The sequence below is a fragment of the Ursus americanus genome, chromosome X (genome assembly GCF_024610735.1).
Source record: "Ursus americanus isolate L20-20 chromosome X, mUrsAme1.1.p, whole genome shotgun sequence".
In the NCBI taxonomy this organism is placed as follows: Eukaryota; Metazoa; Chordata; class Mammalia; order Carnivora; family Ursidae; genus Ursus; species Ursus americanus.
This window is the reverse complement of record NC_142164.1, coordinates 45461488-45481286: the sequence shown is the minus strand read 5'-3', so window position 1 is coordinate 45481286 and position 19799 is coordinate 45461488. Positions and strand designations below refer to the sequence as shown.

Sequence of the window (19799 nt, the reverse complement as noted above, 5' to 3'; positions counted from 1 at the left end):
TGTGCTAGATTTCTAATTAAGAGGAGTATTGTTTAGAATAGTGTCTAGAAGCCCTGGATCTGGGACCAGGCTGCCTGGCTTTCAATCAAAGCAAACTACTTTTTTAGCTGCGTGACCTTGGTTAACTTATTTGACCTCCCTGAGTCTCAGTTTCCCCATTTGTAAAAGCAGTGATTAACAATAGGAGCTCCTGGGGCGCCTGGGTGGCACAGTGGTTAAGCGTCTGCCTTCGGCTCAGGGCGTGATCCCAGCGTTATGGGATCGAGCCCCACATCAGGCTCCTCTGCTATGAGCCTGCTTCTTCCTCTCCCACTCCCCCTGCTTGTGTTCCCTCTTTCGCTGGCTGTCTCTATCTCTGTCAAATGGATAATAAAATCTTTAAAAAATAATAATAATAATAGGAGCTCCTGTCTAAGGCCGTGAGGATTTCAGTGTACATCATGAGTAAAAGGCATAGCACAGTGCTCAGTCTAGAATAAGCAGCCAATTTGACAGCTGTTTAATTTTAATTATTATTAACCATATGCTTTGAAAAAAATATGAGCATATGGCTGTTTTGACATATTACTGTGATATTTGAGAAATCTAATCAGTAGTCTTTTTCCAGATGGAAAGTTACCATACTTCTCTGCATGGAGGTGGGCTGACAAGCATAAATATTAAGTAAATGTTAGTAATTGGATATGTTGAAAAGCTATTTATTTATACACTGTTCCAGACAGGATTTAAAATGACTTAAAAAGATACATAAAACATGACAAAACAGTATAATTTTTAAAAACAGGATCAAAAGAAGAAAAATAAGAGCAGTGATAGAGGAGTCAGAATCAAGGCTCCAAACCCAAAGGGCAACTGAGGCTTCCGAATGGTCAACTGGAGTCTAGACCCCCGCAGTCTCACACAATGTGCCCAGGCCTGCCTGCACTGGGGTCCATTCTCAGAAGTGTTATGGTAGCCAAGTTGTTAGTTATTTTCCCCTAACAATGAGAAATTTATAACTAGTTCTCAAGTTTACAAGATTCTGATTTGGGGTTTGCACTAAGGTTCTTTTGCCCCTTACAATCCTTCTCAGAACAGGTTCTATAAAAGAGGAGTTCGTATACACTGAGGCATTAGCAGTTTCAGATAGCTTAACGCTATCCACCACTGACAAAGATGAAGAAAGAGGAGAAGAAAGCAGCTTATACTTTATAATGCTTACTATGTACCAAGTACTTTTCTAAGCACTTCATATAGATGGAGTCATTTAGTCCTCATGATCATATTGTGAAGTAGATACTATATTATCATGTTTTACAAACGAGGAAAGGGAGGCACACATCCAGCAAATGACTTGCCCAAGATCATACATCCTATACATGACAATCTGGTCTTTGAACCCAGGCAGGCTGGTTCCAGAGTCTGACCTCTTAACCACTATGCCATACAGTCTCTTCTTTTTCTGATAATATTGCTTATACGTGGTAATATTTGGAAAAGAGACATCTTACCCTCAGTAACTGGAGTGTTTCGGTTTTGTTTTGTTTTGTTTTGTTTTGTTTTTTAAGTCCTCAGCTAGTAACAGATGAACGTTTGAGAGGCCCTCAGTCTGGCTTATTTTCTCAGTCCCCTGACCTCCCCTCATCCAGGATATCCCTTCTAAAGGACAGTAAGAGCATATGGGGGAAGTAACTAAAATATAATCTCTTTTGTTAGTTCTTAGAATCACAGTTGGGGACAATTTCCTCCAGATTGAAACCACATGGTTACCTTTCAGTGCCACCAAATTCTGTTCATAAATGGTTTGAAGAAATTCCCACTTAAAATAATACATACTTCTCTAAAGCAAGCCCCAGAGGGAAGCTGGGTGTCTTGATATATATATATATTTCTCCTGCATAGTGTTAGGATGCATGGAAATGTGGTCTTATTTTCATGATTTCACACTTTTTTCCTGCTCCTCAGCAACTCCAGATGTCTTAAACCTATCACCAATCCTGGAAGGCAGATCTCCATAAACATGGTACATAGAAATAAGTATATATAAAAGATCATAAAAACGAGACCATGTGTCCAAATACCACCCTTGGCAACAGGAGAAATGCATATATATGTCAAATCCCATTTGGCTTTCCAGCTTGCAAGACCTACAGTTAAAGCTACCTCTCATATAAGCCAGGAAGGGTCACAAGAGCCCCATGAGGTTGATGGGGGGGGGGTGGCCAGTTCATCCTCTTCTCTGCCGAAGTCCTTTCCCTTAACAGTCCAAAGGCTTAAAATGATTAAAAATCCCCCACTAAAAAAATATAATGTTTTAAAATCCAGGTTATTTATATGCATAAAACATTTTTTAAAGTCTGGTAAGAACTGACACCTTGTCATTTTTCAGTAAGTTCCATGACCGTGTACAACACCATTATCTTTCCTTAGTCAACACGCTTTTATAAACCATCACCCTTGCAGGGAAGACCCTCTTCTACCAGGGTCACAGATGGTGGGGATTTCTAAACTGAACTCTAGCTAATTATCTAATTCTTTCTTGCAGGCCATGTCACCTAAAAATCACCCACACAGTCCCCTTATATAAGAAATCATGATGGCTCATGACTAATCCAGCCCATGTTCACACATAACTGTGACTTCATGCATCTGGTTTCTTTTTTAATTTTAGGGATACTGTGATCTAGCTATGGCCACAGAAACCTTAAACACAATCAAATAACCTGTGGTTGAACTTAAATTTAACTGTATATGTAGCAGATAATTTTAAGGTTTATTTAAGTCCTATAAGACATAAAATAAATGCTAATTTCCTTCAAATAAAGTAGTAACATATACATAAGTATATATACACAAAAGAGCAGGTATAAATTGGAGAACATAAAATAAAAGTAAAAATATGAATGTACTACAAGCCCTCTTTCACTCCTAAACTGCTTAACCATAATTATTTAACACCTTACATCAAATCCCTAGAACAAGATTGGCACATGCAATATCAACATCTGGTCTACAGCTAGAAGCAATGTCCTGATATTAAAAAAAATCCTAAAGCATAAAAAAAGTAAAACTTCTAAAATGTTCAAATTAAGCATGTATATATTTGTTTTATCTTCAATTCTGACATAGCATATAAAAGCACCTTAAAAAGTTTGAAAGGGGGAGGTATAAATTTTCATAATTCAGTTAATACAACTTACAATAAAGCAAGGCACTCAAAATGTCTAGCTGAACTTTCCTCACCCTGTTTATGTCAATATTTGATTTTATCATTAATAGTTCTAAATCACCAATCAGCATATCAATGAGGATGACCTTTTATAAAAATGAACAATCTTCCCAACTAGATAGCAAGCTGTATGAAAGAAGGGACTTTGTTTTGTTCATCTCTGTACCTTCAGTGCCCAGAGCACTGGGTGGCACATAATATGCATGTTGATTAAATGAGCTGGCATCAAAAATATCAAATATCATATTCAGACACACCTAAGAGCTTATCACCCAGGACTTGACTTTTGATAATCATTAATTCAAATACCCTTCTGCTTCTGCTCTGTCAGCTCCTACCTGTCTTCATTTCCTTTCCTAGGCAGCGTGAACTCTATTGTTTCAACTTCACTCTGTCAATATCCTCAATAACCCATTTTCATTGCTAATATCTGATAAAAACATAACCTTACAAGAGCCCAACTGTGGTGCTTTATGCCTGCACTGGGGCTACTGAGATCTACTGGGAAAAATATCAGTCTGGTAGGTTATTATCAATATGAATTCTTGGTCACCAAGCTCACCTCAGTACTGCCTGACATTCCAACTATGCTTTCCTGTTCAACAATAAGTATTTTAAACCTTACTCAAAAACTGCAAATCTCCAACCCAAACCTTGCCTCACTTCAACCCCTGCTCTAAAGGATGACCTTTCCTCCTACATCACAGAAAAATATAAATGCCCTCAGACAAGTTCCTGCCACCAAATCTGTAAATCTATTTTCATCTATATTTCCCTTTTTGTTCTTACCACCTGTAACGTACTTCCTCTTATTTAAGGGTGATCCCTCCACTTCATTCTGGATCCTCTTCTATCTGGCATAAAAACTTCACCCTGTCAGGACTTTGCTCCATCAATTATCCCTTCCTTCCCGTCAGCTTTTAAACATGTCTAAGTCCCTTCTAAACTAAAAAAAAAAAAAAAAAAAAATTCCTTGGGACACCTGGATGGCTCAGTCAGTTAAGTGTCTGCCTTCAGCTCAGGTCATGATCCCAGAGTCCTGGGTTTGAGTCCCACACCAGGCTCCTTGCTCAGCGGGGAAGCCCACCTCTCCCTCTGCCTGCCACTCCCCCTACTTGCGCTCTCTTTCTCTCTCTCTCTGACAAATAAATAAAATCTTAAAATAAAAATCGCTAGATCTCAATCTTTCCCCTACTACCACTCTCACTGCTATTTAGAGCCAAATTTCTCTAAGGAATTCTCCACGTTCACTGCTTCCACCTCCTCATAGCCCCAATCATTTCTCAACCTACCAAAGTCTAGCATTCCAGCCCACTCACCCCCTGAAATTGCTCTAAGGTCGCCAGGAATCTCCTAAATCCAGTGGACAGTAGCCAGTCGTTATCTTCCTAGACCTCCCTGGATCTTTAGCAACACTTACCATTTTTTTAAGTGGAAAAACTTATCCTACTGATATTCAAGTACATACACAAATATATATCATAAGGGTACTTGGTGTTTGAATAAGCAAAAAAGTTATACAACAATACAAACATATATCAATAAGAAACTGATTATATAAATTATGGTACATACATATAATGGAATACTATGCCACTATTGTTTTTCTTTTTTTTTTTTTCATTTTACTTAGTTAACATACAGTGCAATATTGGTTTCTGGGGTAGAATGCAGTGATTCATCACTTATTACAATACCCAGTGCTTCTCACAAGTGTCCTCTTTAACACCCATCGCCCATCTAGCCCATCCCCCACCCACCTCCCTCTATCAGCCCTCAGTTTGTTCTCTATCTTTAGAGTCTCTTAGGAGTGCCTGGGTGGCTCAGTCAGTTAAGTGTCTGCCTTTGGCTCAGGTCATGATTCCAAGGTCCTGGGATCAAGCCCTATATCGAGTTCCCTGCTCAGCAGAGTCTGCTTCTCCCTCTGCCTCTCCCCCTGGCTTGCGTGCTCTGTCTCTCACTCTCTCTCTCTCTCAAATAAATAAAATCTTTAAAAAAAAAAAAAGAGTTTCTTAAAATCTTTTTAATAAGTCCCAAAGTTCATTTTAGCTTTTGTTTCCCTTGCCTCTGGAGACATGTCAAGTTAGAAGTTGCTATGGCTGAGGTCAAAGAGGTTGCTGCACATGTTCTCCTCTAGGATTTTGATGGTTTCCTATCTCACATTTAGGTCTTTCATCCACTTTGAATTTATTTTTGTGTATGGTGTAAGAAAGTGGTCCAGTTTCATTCTTCTGCACATTGCTATCTGGTTTTCCCAATACCATTTGTTGAAAAGACTGTCTTTTTTCCATTGGATATTCTTTCCTGCTTTGTCGAAGATTAGTTGACCATAGAGTTGTAGGTCCATTTCTGGGTTTTTTATTCTGTTCCACTAATCTATGTGTCTGTTGTGCCAGTACCATACTGTCCTGAGGACTACAGCCTTGTAATATAGCTTGAAATCTGGAATTGTGATGCCTCCAGTTTTGTTTTTCTTATTCAGAATTGATTTGGCTATTCAGGGTCTTTTGTGGTTCCATGCAAATTTTAGGATTGTTTGTTCTAGCTCTGTGAAAAATGCTATTGGTATTTTGATAGGGGTTGCATTAAATGTGTAGATTGCTTTGGGAAGTATAGACATTTTAACAATGTTTGCTCTTCCAATCCATGAACATGGACTGCTCTTCCATTTCTTTGTGTCCTTTTCACTTTCTTTCACGTTCTATAGTTTTCAGAGTACAGATCTTTCACCAGTTTAGTTAGGTTTATTCCTAGATATCTTATGGATTTTGGTATAATTGCAAATGGGATCGATTCCTTGATTTCTTTTTCTGCTGCTTCATTATTGGTGTATAGAAATGCAACAGATTTCTGCTCATTGATTTTATACACTGCAACTTTGCTGAATTCATGTATTACTTCTAGGACATTTTTGTGGAGTCTTTCAGGGTTTCTACATAGAGTATCATGTCTGCAAATAGTGAAAGTTTGATTTCTTCCTTGCCAATTTGCATGCCTTTTACTTGTTTTTCTTGTCTGATCACTGAGGCTAAGACTTCCAGTACTACATTAAATAGTAATGGCGAGAGTGGACATCCTTGTCTTCTTCCTAACAGTAGGGAAAAGGCTCTCGGTTTTTCCCTATTGAGGATATTAGCTGTGGGTCTTTCGTATATGGCCTTTATGATGTTGAGGTGTGTTCCATTTAGTCCTACTTTGTTGACGGTTTTTATCAAGAAAGGATGCTGTATTTTGTCAAATGCTTTTTCTGCATCTATTGACAGGATCATATGGTTCTTATCCTTTTATTAATGTAGTGTATCATGTTAATTGATTTGCAAATATTGAGCCACCCCTGAAGCCCAGGAATAAATCCCATCTGATCATGGTAAATAATTCTTTTAATGTACTGTTGAATTTAATTTGCTAGTATTTTATTGAGAATTTTTGCATCCATGTTCATCAGGGATATTGGCCTGTAATTCTTTTTAGTGGGGTCTTTGTCTAGTTTTGGAATCAAGGTAATGCTGGCTTCATAGAATGAGTTTGGAAGTTTTCCTTCTATTTCCATTTTTTGGAACAGTTTGAGAAGAATAGGTATTAACTCTTCTTTAAATGCCAGGTAGAATTCCCCTAGGAATCCATCTGGCCCAGGACTTTTGTGTGTTGGGAAATTTTGTAGTACTGATTAAATTTCTTTGCTGGTTATGGGTCTCTTCAAATTTTTTATTTTTTCCTGCTTCAGCTTTGGTAGTTTGTTGGTTTCTAGGAATTTGCTCATTTCTTCCAGGTTGCCCAGTTTGTTGGTATATAAATTTTCATAGTTTTCTCTTAAAATTGTGTTTCTCTGGCGTGAGTTGTGATCTCCCCTTTTCATTCATGGTTTCATTCATTCCTTTCTCTTTTCTTTTTGATAAGTCTGGTAGTGGTTTATCAATTTTATTAATTCTTTCAAAGAACCAGCTCTTAGTTTGTTAATCCATTCTACTAAGGGTTTTTGTTGTTGTTGTTGTTGTTGTTTCTATATCATTTATTTCTGCTCTAATCTTTATTATTTCCCTTCTTCTGCTGGCTTTAGGCTTTATTTGCTGTTCCTTTTCTAGCTCCTTTAGGTTTAAGGTTAGGTTGTGTATTTGAGACTTTTCTTGTTTCTTGAAGTAGGCCTGAATTGGTATGTACTTCCCTCTTAGGACTGCCTTTGCTGTACCCCAAAGTTTTGGACTGTCATGTTTTCATTTTCATTTGCTTCCATGTATTTTTAAATTTCTTCTTTAATTTCCTGGTTAACCGATTCATTCTTTAGTAGGATGTTCTTTAGCTTCCATGTATTTGAGGTCTTCCCACAGTTTTTCCTGCTGTTGACTTCAAGTTTCATAGTGTTGTGGTCTGAAAATATGCATGCTATGATCTCGATCTTTTTGTACTTGTTGAGGGCTGATTTGTGACCCAGGATGTGATCTATTCTGGAGAATGTTCCATGTATACTTGAAAAGAATGTGTACTCTGCTGCTTTAGGATGAAATGCTCTGAATAAATCTGTTAAGTTGATCCAGTCCAGTGAATCATTCAAAGCCATTGTTTCCTTGTTGATTGTCTGTTTAAATGATCTATCCATTGCTGTAAGTGGAGTGTTAAAGTCCCCTATCCTATTACTGTATTATTATCAATGAGTTTGTTATTAATTGATTTATATATTTGGGCACTCCCAAGTTGGGGGAATATTTGCAGTTGTTAAATTTTCTTGATGGATAATCCCCTTAATTATGCTATAATGCCCTTCTTCATCTCTTTTTACCATCTTTGTTCTAAAATCTAGTTTGTCTGATATAAGTATGGCTACTCTGGATTTCTTTTGACATCCATTAGAATGACAGATGGTTTTCCATCCCCTCACTTTCAATCTGCAGGTGTCTTTTGGTCTAAAATGAGTCTCTTGGAGGAGCATATAGATGGATCTTGGGGGTTTTTTCCCCATTTTGATACCCTATGTCTTTTGATTGGAGCATTTCATCCATTTACATTCAGAGTGCTTACTGAAAGATATAAATTTAGTGCCATTGTGTTACCTGTAAAGTTAGGTGTTTCTAGTGATGTTCTCTGGTCCTTTCTAGTCTTTGCTGCTTTTAGTGTTATTTTTCTCCACTCAAAGGGACCTCTTAAAATTTCTTGCAGGGCTGGTTTAGTGGTCATGAACTTCTTTAGTTTTTGTTTGTCTGGGAAACACTTAATCTCTCCTTCTATTCTGAATGACAGCCTTGCTGGGTAAGAGTTCTTGGCTGCCTATTTTTCACATTTAGTACATTGAATATTTTCTGCACTTCTTCCTGGCCTGCCAAGTTTCTATGGACAGATCTGCTGTGAACCTGATCTGTCTTCCCTTGTAGGTTAAGGACTTTTTGTCCCTTGCTGCTTTTAGGATTCCTTTCTTGTCTGTGCATTTTGTGAATTTGACTATGCTATGCCTTGGCAATGGTTGGCTTTGATTGAATTTAACGGGAGTTCTCTGTGCTTCTTGGATTTTGAGGTCTGCGTCCATCTCCAGATTAGGGAAGTTTTCAGCTACGATTTTTTAAATAAACCTACTGCTCCCTTTTCTCTCTCTTCATCTTCTGGAACTCCTATGATATGAATGTTATTAGGTTTTAATAAGTTGCTGAGTTACCTTAAGTCTACTTTCGTGATCCATTACCTTTCTTTCCCTCTTCTTTTTTTAATAAAGATTTTATTTATTTATTTATTTATTTATTTATTTATTTGAGAGAAAGAAATAGTGAGAGAGAGCATGAGCAAGCGGGAGAGGGAGAAACACACTCCCCACTGAGCAGGGAGCCCAACATGGTGCTCGATCCCAGGACCCTGAGACCATGACCTGAGCTTAAGGCAGATGCTTAACCAACTGAGCCACCCAGGCACCCCTCTTTTCCTTCTTCTTTTCAGATTCATTATTTTCCATAGTTTTATCTTCTCTATCACTGATTCACTCCTCTGCTTGGTCCATCTTCATTTTTATGGCCTCCACTTGGGATTGCATCTTGGGTATAGCATTTTTAATTTTGGCCTGACTAGATTTTAGTTCTTTCATTTCTGCAGCAAGGGATTCTCTAGTGTCTTTTATGCTTTTTTCAAGCCCAGCTAGTATCCTTATAATCATTGTTTTAAATTCTAGTCAGACATCTTACTTATATCTGTATTGATTAAATCCCTGGCTGTGAGTTCTACTTCCTATTCTTTCTTTTGGGGTGAATTTCTCTGTCTCATCATTTTGCCCAGAAAAGAAAAGAAGAAACAAAACAAAACAAAACAAAAAACAAGGAATAGGAAAAAACAAAAAACAAAAAAAACAAAAAACTATCCTGGGTGTGTTTTGGCCTGCTTGTTAAAAATAATCTAGATCCCAAAATAAATAATAATAATAATATAATAAAATGAAAGTAAACAAAAAATATACATATAAAGTATATACATTAATAAATTTTTAATTAATAAAATATTTAAAAAGGAAGAAAATAAAATAAATGAAAAAGTAATAATAAAATAAAGAATAAAAGGAAAAAGGAAACTAGATCCTGTTTTCCGTTAGAGCTAAAGCTTTGCAGCAGTCTATGATCAGTAAACTTGGAGCAAGCAAGTTGTTCGTGCTGATCTTCTGGGGGAGGGGCTTGTTGTACTGATTCTCAGGTGGAATTGCACTAGTAGAAATGCAACCCCAGGGTGCAGGGGGTTGAGACTTGGTGTAAGTGACTCCAATCTCCACTAGGTGGCACTGTTTTGCTCCCTGAAGGCTTTTAGCGCTGATTTGTAGGATGAATATGGTGGCGCCCAGCTCTGTAGCCCTGGAGCTGAAAGTTCGCGTCCCCCATTTTCAGTGAGCCCTCACAGAAGAGCAATCAGTTACTCTCATGTCCCCAATTTCCATCAGAACCCTGCGTTCACCCTGCCTGTGACTGAGCTTTTTTACCTCAGGCCTGCAACTGAGTTTCAAAACTCCAAATTTTAGGGACTCCCATGGTGTGAACCCACACTGTTCCTCTGGGGAATGGTTTCACCACGCTTTTGCCATTTGCCAGCCTATCACAAGAAAGCAGTTACAGGACTGCACAGCAGTTCACGGTTTATGGCAAAACAGATCAGAAAGCCAGCACCACAGCTCAGCAGGTGACCCTGCTCCTAAGCCTGGGAACAGTGCAGCACGTAAGCACTACCCATTCTTCCTGCAACCCAGGGGATGCTCAGACCACAGTGCCACACCTGGGATTCCACTCCACTTTGCCACCTGAGCACCTTTAAGCCAGGCCTATCCCCCACTGTAGCAGACTTCTAAAAGTTCCGATTTTGTGCTCCGCTACTTATAATACTTTGCAGTAGCCTCCATAAGCAGGGTCCCTCCCCGCCACTGTATCCACAGCTGTATCTCCCCCAATTCAATTCTCCGCACCTCCTACCTTCCAAAAAGTGGTCGCTTTTCTACTTGTAGACTTGCAGTTTTTGTTCTCTCAGACCTCCGACTGATTTCTTGGGTGTTTGGAATGATTTGATAATTATCTATCTATGTTTAAGGGATGAGACAGGGTCAGGGTCCCCCTAATCCTCTGCCATCTCAACTCCTCCTTCCACACATACATTTGAAAACACCTATGTCACTATTAAAAAGAAAGAGGTAGTTCTATTTTTACTGACATTGAAGGCTTACCACAAATATTAAGTAAAAATCCATTACAAAACATACACATTATGATTCCATTTGTATTTTTAACATATAAGTACAGACAGAATGGATGGATGGATGGATGGATGGATGGATGGAAATAAATATTTTATACAGGCATGGAAAATGTCTGGAAAGAGATAAAAATTTAATATTGTTATGTCTGGGGAATGGGATGTGGAAGGAGAACAGAAAACTTATGTATTATTTTTTGTTGGGTCAAGTAATAAACATGTAGTCAGATCCCTAGTCACACCAAAGTTTCCAAAGTAGATAAGAAAGAAGTTCAAAGAAGATCAGAAGGGAATGGCCAGAGACTGGGTAAAAATATTTAAAAAGGAAGAAAATAAAATAAATGAAAAAGTAATAATAAAATAAAGAATAAAAGGAAAAGGAAACTAGATCCCATTTTCCGTTAGAGCTAAAGCGTTGCAGCAGTCTATGATCAGTAAACTTGGTGCAAGCAAGATGTTTGTGCTGGTCTTTTTACAGTTTCCAGAGCTAAGGGAGGAGAGAGAGAGAGAAGAGTGGTTAATGGGTTCAAATACAGAAAAGAGATCTACTAAAAACAAGGAGAGGTACGTATCTAACAGAAAATGAACATGAACAGATAATTTTTGAAGGAAGAAGATCAAATGGCCAATAGATGTAAAAAAGAAAAAGTTTCACTCTTACTGGTAATGAAAATGTTTTCGTGTGTGCCTATCAATTCAGCAAAATTTTTAAAAGACAGTATTCAATTTTAAAAAGGGGAGATGCAAGAGGTACTCTCAGACTTTGTTGGCAAATGTAAATTGGTAAAACCTGTTAAAGAAAGCAATGTGACAATGTGATTTCTAAAAAAATAAACTTCGTTGAACATATCACAATTGTGATGAAATCACTACTTATGTGATACATTAACACATACCTTTCCTGCTGAAGGAAGTTCCATGGAAAAAAGGCCATGGTCTTCTCCACTATATCTCAAGTATTTCACCTAGAAACTGGCACATTGTAGGCTCTCAGTAAATCAACCCATGCTTTCCGATAAGTTGCAAAACCATAGTTTAAGGACACTGATGCTAAAGCTATTCTGATGCCTGAATTAACAGAGCTACAAACAACAAACCGTACAAGATGCCATGAAAATTTTCTCTTAAGAATTACGCAAGTTCAAAGTAGAATTACTCATAGATATAAAGCCACAGCGTTCCACCATTTCAACTATTCCGCCAGCACTGTCCAATCCCCTGCTGTCTTATACTTCTGTCACAGCTACCCAGAAAAATCCCCAAACTAGATCATCTATACTGTTTCTACACCTGGACTGATGAGTTCTGCTGGAGAGAATGGATACAGGATTCTGTGATTTGGGGTGGAGACAAATTCAAGTTATCCAAGGCGTTCTTGCCTCACTATGACGTGGCAATCTGGATGATAGGCCTCGAAAAAGTGCCCCTTTTCATCCCTCTCAAATGCTAGCCCAATCCCTCACTGCTTGCATCGGATGGGACTTTCCTCACAACCTTGTCCTGCCACAGTTCCTTCCTTTTCCACAGCTTCAATCACTCCTGCCCTTTCCCTCCTTTCTCAATGGAAGAGCTACGTCCCTTTCTCTAAGGCCTAAGGCCAGTCTTTTCACCTCTTTCACTCTGGAGCCCCCACCCTTCAGCTTCCCCAGAAACTGCGTATCATCAAGTTCTATGCCATCTCCATATGAATGGGCACATCTCCTATATTTAAAACTAAACAAAATTAACAAGATGGTCTTGTTCCTTGTGCCCAGCTGTCTATAGGAAACACCCTTTCCTTCCCATTTTAGCCAAGTCTCTTCAAAGTGTATATATCATATCCCTTATCAGGACTTCTTCGTGCTCACTCCCCAGTCCTCTACAATCTGCCTTCTCTCCTGCTGCACTGATGTCGTCATTGACCTCCTAATTGCCAAATCTAATGAACATGTTTTTCAAAATGTTTTATAGTGTGTTTTATCTGATTACAAGAGGGGTACATACACAGCATGAACAAAGTTATGACATATGACAAGAGCAAAAAACTTGCACTGTGTAACAGGCAATGAATAAATATCCCTTATAAACACAGTGCTCTTATAAACAAATTAAATACATAACCCAAAAGAAAAATGTACAAAGGATCTCAAGGAGCAAGTCTCAGGAAAAACACAAATAGCTGACACACATGAAAAAATACTCAGCCTTACTAGTAATAAGAGAAATGCAAGTTAAATCACCTATCAGACTGGCAAAAATTAGAAAGACTGTCCACCCTCAGCCAGGGAATGCAGAAAAGCACTCTGGTGAGAGTGTAAACCTTCCTGGATGTCATTCTGGCGAAGACTGTTCACATTTTTTAATGAATATGTCCTTTGACTCAACAATTCTATTAGAAAGTCATCCTACAGAAATATTTGTACGGGTATATCTGTATCTACATCCATTGTGAGCACTCTGCCAAGATGTTTATTGCAGCCTTGTGTTGCTTGGACTAGGGTAAGAGTCAGAGGGCAGAGGAGAGGGAGATATGCGGCAGAATATATGACACAGTTGGAAGATGGGCCAACGGGACTCGCTGATGAATTGTATCTGGGGAGGTGAGAGAAGGGGAGGAATCAAGGGTGACCCTAGGTTCTTGGCTTGAGCAACTGAATGGATGATGGTGCTGTCATTTTACTGAGATAGGGAAGCCTGGGTGAAAGGGTTGGGGATCTGAGAAGAAGCAGGAGTCCTGTTTTGGCCATGTCACATTTGATATCTATTGGACATACATCTAAGTAGAGATGTCAAATAGGCCATTGGATATATGAGGCTGCAGCTTAGAAAAAAGGCTTGGGTCAGACACATAAATGTGGGAATGATGAGTGTATAGATAGATGGTATTTAAAGCCATGGGGCTGGAGGAGTGTTTCTAGGAAGATTTTGGACGGAAAAAAGTACATGGACTGAGCCCTAGATCACTCCAATGTTCAGAGGTTGAGGAGATAAATTCAGTAGAAGAGGAGGCTGAGCAGAAGTTTTTTTAATACAAACTTGAGTTTTAAAGAAGTTAACATACATCAAATGGCGGGAAATCCCATATTTACCACCATATCAAGGGTCCAACTCCTTCCAAGCTTGTCCTTTAAGGAATTCTAGCGTTTTTTTTTCTTTCTTTTTAAGATTTTATTTATTTATTTGAGAGAGAGAGCGAGCAAGAGAGAGAGAGCATGAGTGGGGTGAGGGTCAGAGGGAGAAGCAGACTCCCCGCTGAGCAGGGAGCCTGCTGCAGCTCAATCCTGGGACCCAGGGATCATGACCTGAGCAGAAGACACACACTTAACCACTGAGCCACCCAGGCGCCCCCCCTTTTTTCTTTCTGAATATTTCAAACCACATTTAAACACAATCATATTTTTTCTTTTTTATTCCATAGTGGTTTCCTCACACTGCATAATTCTCCTAGTATAAAACTAAACTGGTCAAGTACTACACACATGGCACTCAGCAGTGGCATTTCCATAAAGCTTATAATCCAATAACCACTTCATGCCTAAAAAGCTAAGGGAAACGTGAGGCCAGAAGCCGAATTTGTGCCACATTTGATTCTTTGGGGCTATTCACTTCCCCGTTACATAGTAACTTTCTCCAGCTTCTTAACTGAGCCCAAGTGCCTGACAGGCCTGAAGACGTCTGACAATCCACATCCTCGCCTCTCAGTGCAAGTCCCCCTTCCTACCAACAAGAAGCATGGGCTCTTTCCATTTTCACTTCAGAAGTTTCCATTCAGAGACTCATGCCTTACAAAAAAAGAGAGGAAGTGCTTCCAACTAGGTCAAAGTTGTCATCAGGAATGCAGTCTCAACACAAAACTCAGCAGAAGGAAAGCTGTGTGGGAACTGAGCCTAGGGTAGGGTGACAGACTAGGGATACTTCCTGTCAGGTCCAGGAGAGCACAAAAGAGTACCAATTCCTAGAATGGTAATGTCATTCATTGATTCATTTCACAAATATTAGTTAAGCACCTATGATGTGCCAGGCTCTGTTAGGGGTGCTGAGGTCTACCCCCGGTAAACAAAACAGAAAATCCCTACCCACATGGAATTTACATTACGGAGGGGCAGGGAAGGGATAGACAATAAAAAAGAAAGATGAAAAAAAAGAAAGAAAACACAATATGTTACATTAGAGTAATAAGGTAGGGAAGGGGCATATAGAATGTGCAGGGATGGGGTTGCAAGTTTAAATAGTGTGGTTAGGGAAGGCCTCACTGAAGTGACATTTAAGTACAAACTCCTAGCCCTCGGATTTCAAGTGCCTCAGGAAGGTGTTTTGTGGACTTCAACTCCACCACCACCAGCCCTCAGGCCCTTAAAGGCCTGGCATCTCCAGCCTAGCACAAATATTTTTTAATCTCTTGTCCTTAAGAGAAAGGGAGCTCCAAGACCCAGACCTTGCCCTTAAAAGAGGTTACAACCTTCCAGGTGGAAAAACAACTAAGACAGATGTTAAGGGCTTTCCTGGTGTGTAAACAAAGTGCTTTCAGACAGGATAACTGGTAATTTGGCTTGGGGGAAGGAATTATGTGTTCAGGAAGGTTGTCTCAAAGGAGAGGACCTTAGAGCTAAATCTTGAGAGGTGAATAGGAATTAATGGCAGGAGAGTGGGTTTGGGAGGCAAGTTAGCTTTTCAGGAAAAAGGAACAGTTTGAGCAAACGCCCAAAGATGGGATCAGCGAGGACATTTTCTCTTTTGCACTGTTGCTGCCGAAGGTACTCCATCCACCCCAGGAGGAAACGAGCACACACTCACCCTCAGGCTCTCTGGGCTGGCTGTTGGGAAATCCTTATCACTGACCACACCCTCATCTCTTCCCTCGCCCGCAGGAAAGGAAGAAGTTGAGTCAGACGCACATCCCTAGAATCCAGGGTTCCCCACTCCTAACTTAGGACAATTACTGCTGAGCTGAGAGCCCCAGAGGCTTCATTCAGCCAGTACACTCAGGGCTGTGTGTTTATAGCAGTATTGTGGCAACTAGCTCGCTGTTAGAAGTGAAGTGAAGAGGGGTGAGAGATCAGTGAGGTAAACGGTCCAAAGTCTCTGCAGCGCATCTGAAATGGAGTCAAGTACCAAAACCCATGTTTCAGCTTGGAAGGGAAATTTTTAATCACTAAGTCCTCCCCTGTGAGCTATTTATTTAGTGCTCCTAAAATCTAAGATAGCAGAGTGGGGCAGGGGATAGGAACACAAGCTCTGCCCAGTTCAGCCCCTCATCAGTTGGGTGATTTGGGGGCAAGGCACTTAACCTCTGAGTTTCCTTTCCATCATAATATGGTTTTCTAACTGTAGGGCCTGCCACACAGAGTTATCATGAGGATTATATGAGATAACTATGTAAAGAACTTACAGTACATGGCTCAAAAGATCCTACAACCATTATTAGTAGTGTTAAGGGGACAAGCTCAGAGAGCATCAACCAGAATGCCACATACACTCACTGACCAATTATTCCAGGAGAAGCCTCCAAGCTCCATTTCATTGCTCTGACCTAAAGTGAGGCACCTAAAATTGTGTTACAGAAATGTTCATCACAGGCCAGGAGAAGTCTCACAAGCCAAGTTGGTAGTCGTTTTCTATTTGGATTTCCAGCAGGTGCTTAAAAAAAAAAAAACTACAACAAAAAACTTCATCAGGGGACTCAACTCATTGTGTAAAAACACTGTTCTCTCCACAGCCCAGTGGCGTAAACACATTAGGTCATTAACACCTTAATATTAATGGGTTTATGAGGAGTGGGGGTGGGGAGCTGAAAGAACAGAAAAGAAGCCAGTTAAAAACAGGAGGTCCAGGATGCGGTGAAAATTAATTTCTGTCACAAATGCACAAGGTTTAGGGTCAACCACGACAAAAGCAATATTCCGGAATGCTAGGTCCTCTGGTCCTGAAGAAGCAGGGTACTTACTGGGGGAAGAAAATGTCGGTTAATGAAAAACAGATCACCTGTTTGTTCACCAGAATTATAACCAAATTATTTCACCGCCAAAAAGACCCCAACCATCTCATTCAACTTTGGGGGGCTGGAGGAACATGTTTTCTGGCCCTTTACAAACCATCACTGGGGATAAGAGCATTCTGTGCCCCTTCTGAGGGCTCAGGGGACCCTCTTCCAGGAGCAAACCTCCGACGCCTGCTTGAAGGGTGGCAAGATAAAGCAGTTCAACTCCAGAGGAAACTGCTGGGTCCCCAGCCCCAAGCGCAGGGGGAGCCCACTGAGGCAGGACTCACATGCAACCGGCCTCCAGCCTTTACCTTTGACGGTCCTATGGAGGCTGGAGAAGTTGACGTCGCGAGGTCTGAGGTCCGGAAGCTGTGCGAGACTGAGACCCGGCGCGACGACCAAGCGCTGATCGAGGAACCACCGAAAAGGGGACTCGACGTCTCTGAGAGTGCAGTTCCCGATAGGAGCTCGGCCCCACCCGCCCCCAGGGCCAGCTCTGGAGGGGCTCCAGCTGGGGCTGGCGGGAAAAGCTGAGCCACTCTGCGTGAGGCGAGACCCAGAGGACGCAGAGCCCAGAGGGGTACAGCCCCCGTTAGCGACCGGTGGGCCAGCGAAGGGGCCAGAAGCGGCCCGAGAACTGGCGGGGAGGGACCGCCCCAAGCAGACAGGAGTCAAAGCGTGGGGGGTGCGGTCCAGGGAGGCAGACAAGAGAGAGGGGACCGGCGGTCAGCTGGGGAGAAGGAAAGACTGGGAGAGCGGAAAGAGGGGTAGAGAAGGGCGCAGGTCCCTGAGATAGGGGTAGGGGGCGCTTAGGCAGAGAAAAGGGGCTAGGGGCCCAGGGGGAGCCCGGGACCAAGGGCGAAGGGGCGCCCGCTGGCCGCGGAAGTACCTGTCACCTGCAACAGGTGCCGCGAGAGGGTGAGACGTCCCAGTGCCGGGATTCAAGGGAGGGTCTCCTGCTCAGAGAAGACTGCAATCCTGCTCCGGCGGCCGGCAGTACTCACCCTCCCGGGAGGCGGAAAAAGCTGCAACTTTCCCTGGAGCGGGGAGGAGCTGGACTCTTAAAGGAGCCGCACAGCTCTCCGGGCCCCTTAGTAGGGGGCCGCGCCACCGGAAAGGGCTCTCTGAGAGCCCAAGACTTAAGTCATTGGAGGGATGCCCTCCCGGGGTTAGGAAAGGGAGCTTAAGGGCTGAGGATAGGGGTCTAAGACTGGACGTGGCCCCCTTTTCACTTCCATCTGTGCACACTCAGATGATAAGTCTCCTGCCTCTTCCGCTTAGCTGAGCCAAAAGTTGTCAAACTGTCGTGTACTTCTAAGATGAACACTCTAGACCATATGATTTGGGAAGATAAAATATGATACCATTCTGATCCTTTAACTTTAAAGCAAATAAAAGCTGCAAATAAAAGTGTCTGTCTAAAATAGAAATGTTTGGGGTAAAGGACGGACACTAAATTCACACACGCGCGCGTGCGCGCAGACACAAATGTTTAAAACATTCAACTCATAGTAATCAAGTAAGAGCAAATTAGAACAATAATGAGATTCTCTGGCAAAGTTTTTGTTTGTTTTTATCACATTTGATGACAAAGTCGGTACCAAAAACAAAGCTCTTTCCTAATTGCTCTTAGGAGTGTGTGCTGCTTAAAAACCCTTTTAGGGGGATGCCTGGGTGGCTCAGTCAGTTGGGCGTCTGCCTTCAGCTCTGGTGGTGGTCCTGGGATCCTGGGATCCAGTGCATTGCCCTCCTTGCTCAGCGGGGAGCCTGCTTCTCCCTCTGCCTCTTCCCCTGCTTGTGCTCCATCTCTCTGTCTCTCACTCTCTCTCTCTGACAAATAAAAAAATAAAATAGAATAACCTTTTAGAAAGCATGTGAGCAATATATATCATTAAGCTTTAAAATGTTTATATCTCCCCAGTAATTGTAGATGCCTGTCCTCTCTCCCACCTCCCTCTCTCTCCTTCCCTTCTTCTCATCAGCCATTAACCATGCTCAATTAAACATGTCCAAGTCTGCCATCTTAAAAAAAAATCCTCCCTGCAAACTAAGTACTTCTCCAGCTCCTCTTTATGGGCAAATTCATTGAAAAATGTACTTTGCAGGTACATCTGTAATCTCTGTTCTCTTCTTCTCACCAATTTGGCGTCCTTCCCCAACACTCAACTGAAACTGTGCTCAACAAAATACCCAACCAATGAATGACCCCCATGTCAATAAATCTATGTAAATAAATAGAGGGGATATTTTTAATTATTATCTTGCTTGACATCTTTCCTACATTTAACGCTGTTAACTATTTCCTCCTACTTGAAAGTCTTCCTGTGGCATTTATAATGCCATGCTCTTGCTTTTCCTCCTACCCTTTTGCCCTGTCCTCAGAGTCACTTTGTAGACTCCACTTCTGCTATCTAACCTCTGAAAGTCAGACATTCTCAGAGCTAGGCTGCATATATTGTTGCCCTAAATGATCTCTTTCACTCACTTGGCTTTAATTACCATGTATATGGCCACCACTGTAATTTTATAGCTCCATCCACACCTCTTCACTGAGCTCTGTGTTCTTGACATCTCCGTTTGGATGTCTTGCAGGCACCTCAAATTCAACACATCCAAAGCTGAACCACCATATTTTCTCTTAAATTTGCTCCTCCTCCAGTGTTTCCTATCTCAGTAAATGATAGCATGCCACCCAAGGCAGAAACTTGACAGCTAGCATAGTACCTGGCACATAGTAGGCCCTCACTAGTACTTATATAATGCATGAATGAATGTGTCCTAAGGAAAACAGATGTACACAAACTTTTTGTACAACTAGGTTAATCCTAGTATTACTTAGAATAATAAAATACTAACCAAAAACTTAATGTTTCAATGGTTAAGTAAATTATAGTATAGTCATATAACGGAATATTCTAGAGCCAATAAAACTGA

General features: G+C 41.0%; 1 protein-coding gene across 8 annotated transcripts in view; it reads right to left on the bottom strand.

The window, feature by feature from the left end:
- The window catches only part of SYTL4 (synaptotagmin like 4), a 74744-nt gene extending 56838 nt beyond the window's left edge, over positions 1-17906 (bottom strand). For 2 of the 8 annotated variants that reach the window (XM_045805144.2, XM_045805145.2), the window contains exons 1-2: positions 17755-17906; positions 17177-17270 (exon numbers count right to left, since the gene is read on the bottom strand). The gene's annotated coding sequence lies outside the window, so the exon portion shown is untranslated. Of the gene's footprint in view, positions 1-17176 lie in introns of all 8 variants that reach the window. The other 6 variants (XM_087859819.1, XM_087859820.1, XM_045805140.2 and 3 more) reach the window with 5 other exon arrangements.
- Between the last annotated feature and the right edge of the window lie 1893 nt (positions 17907-19799).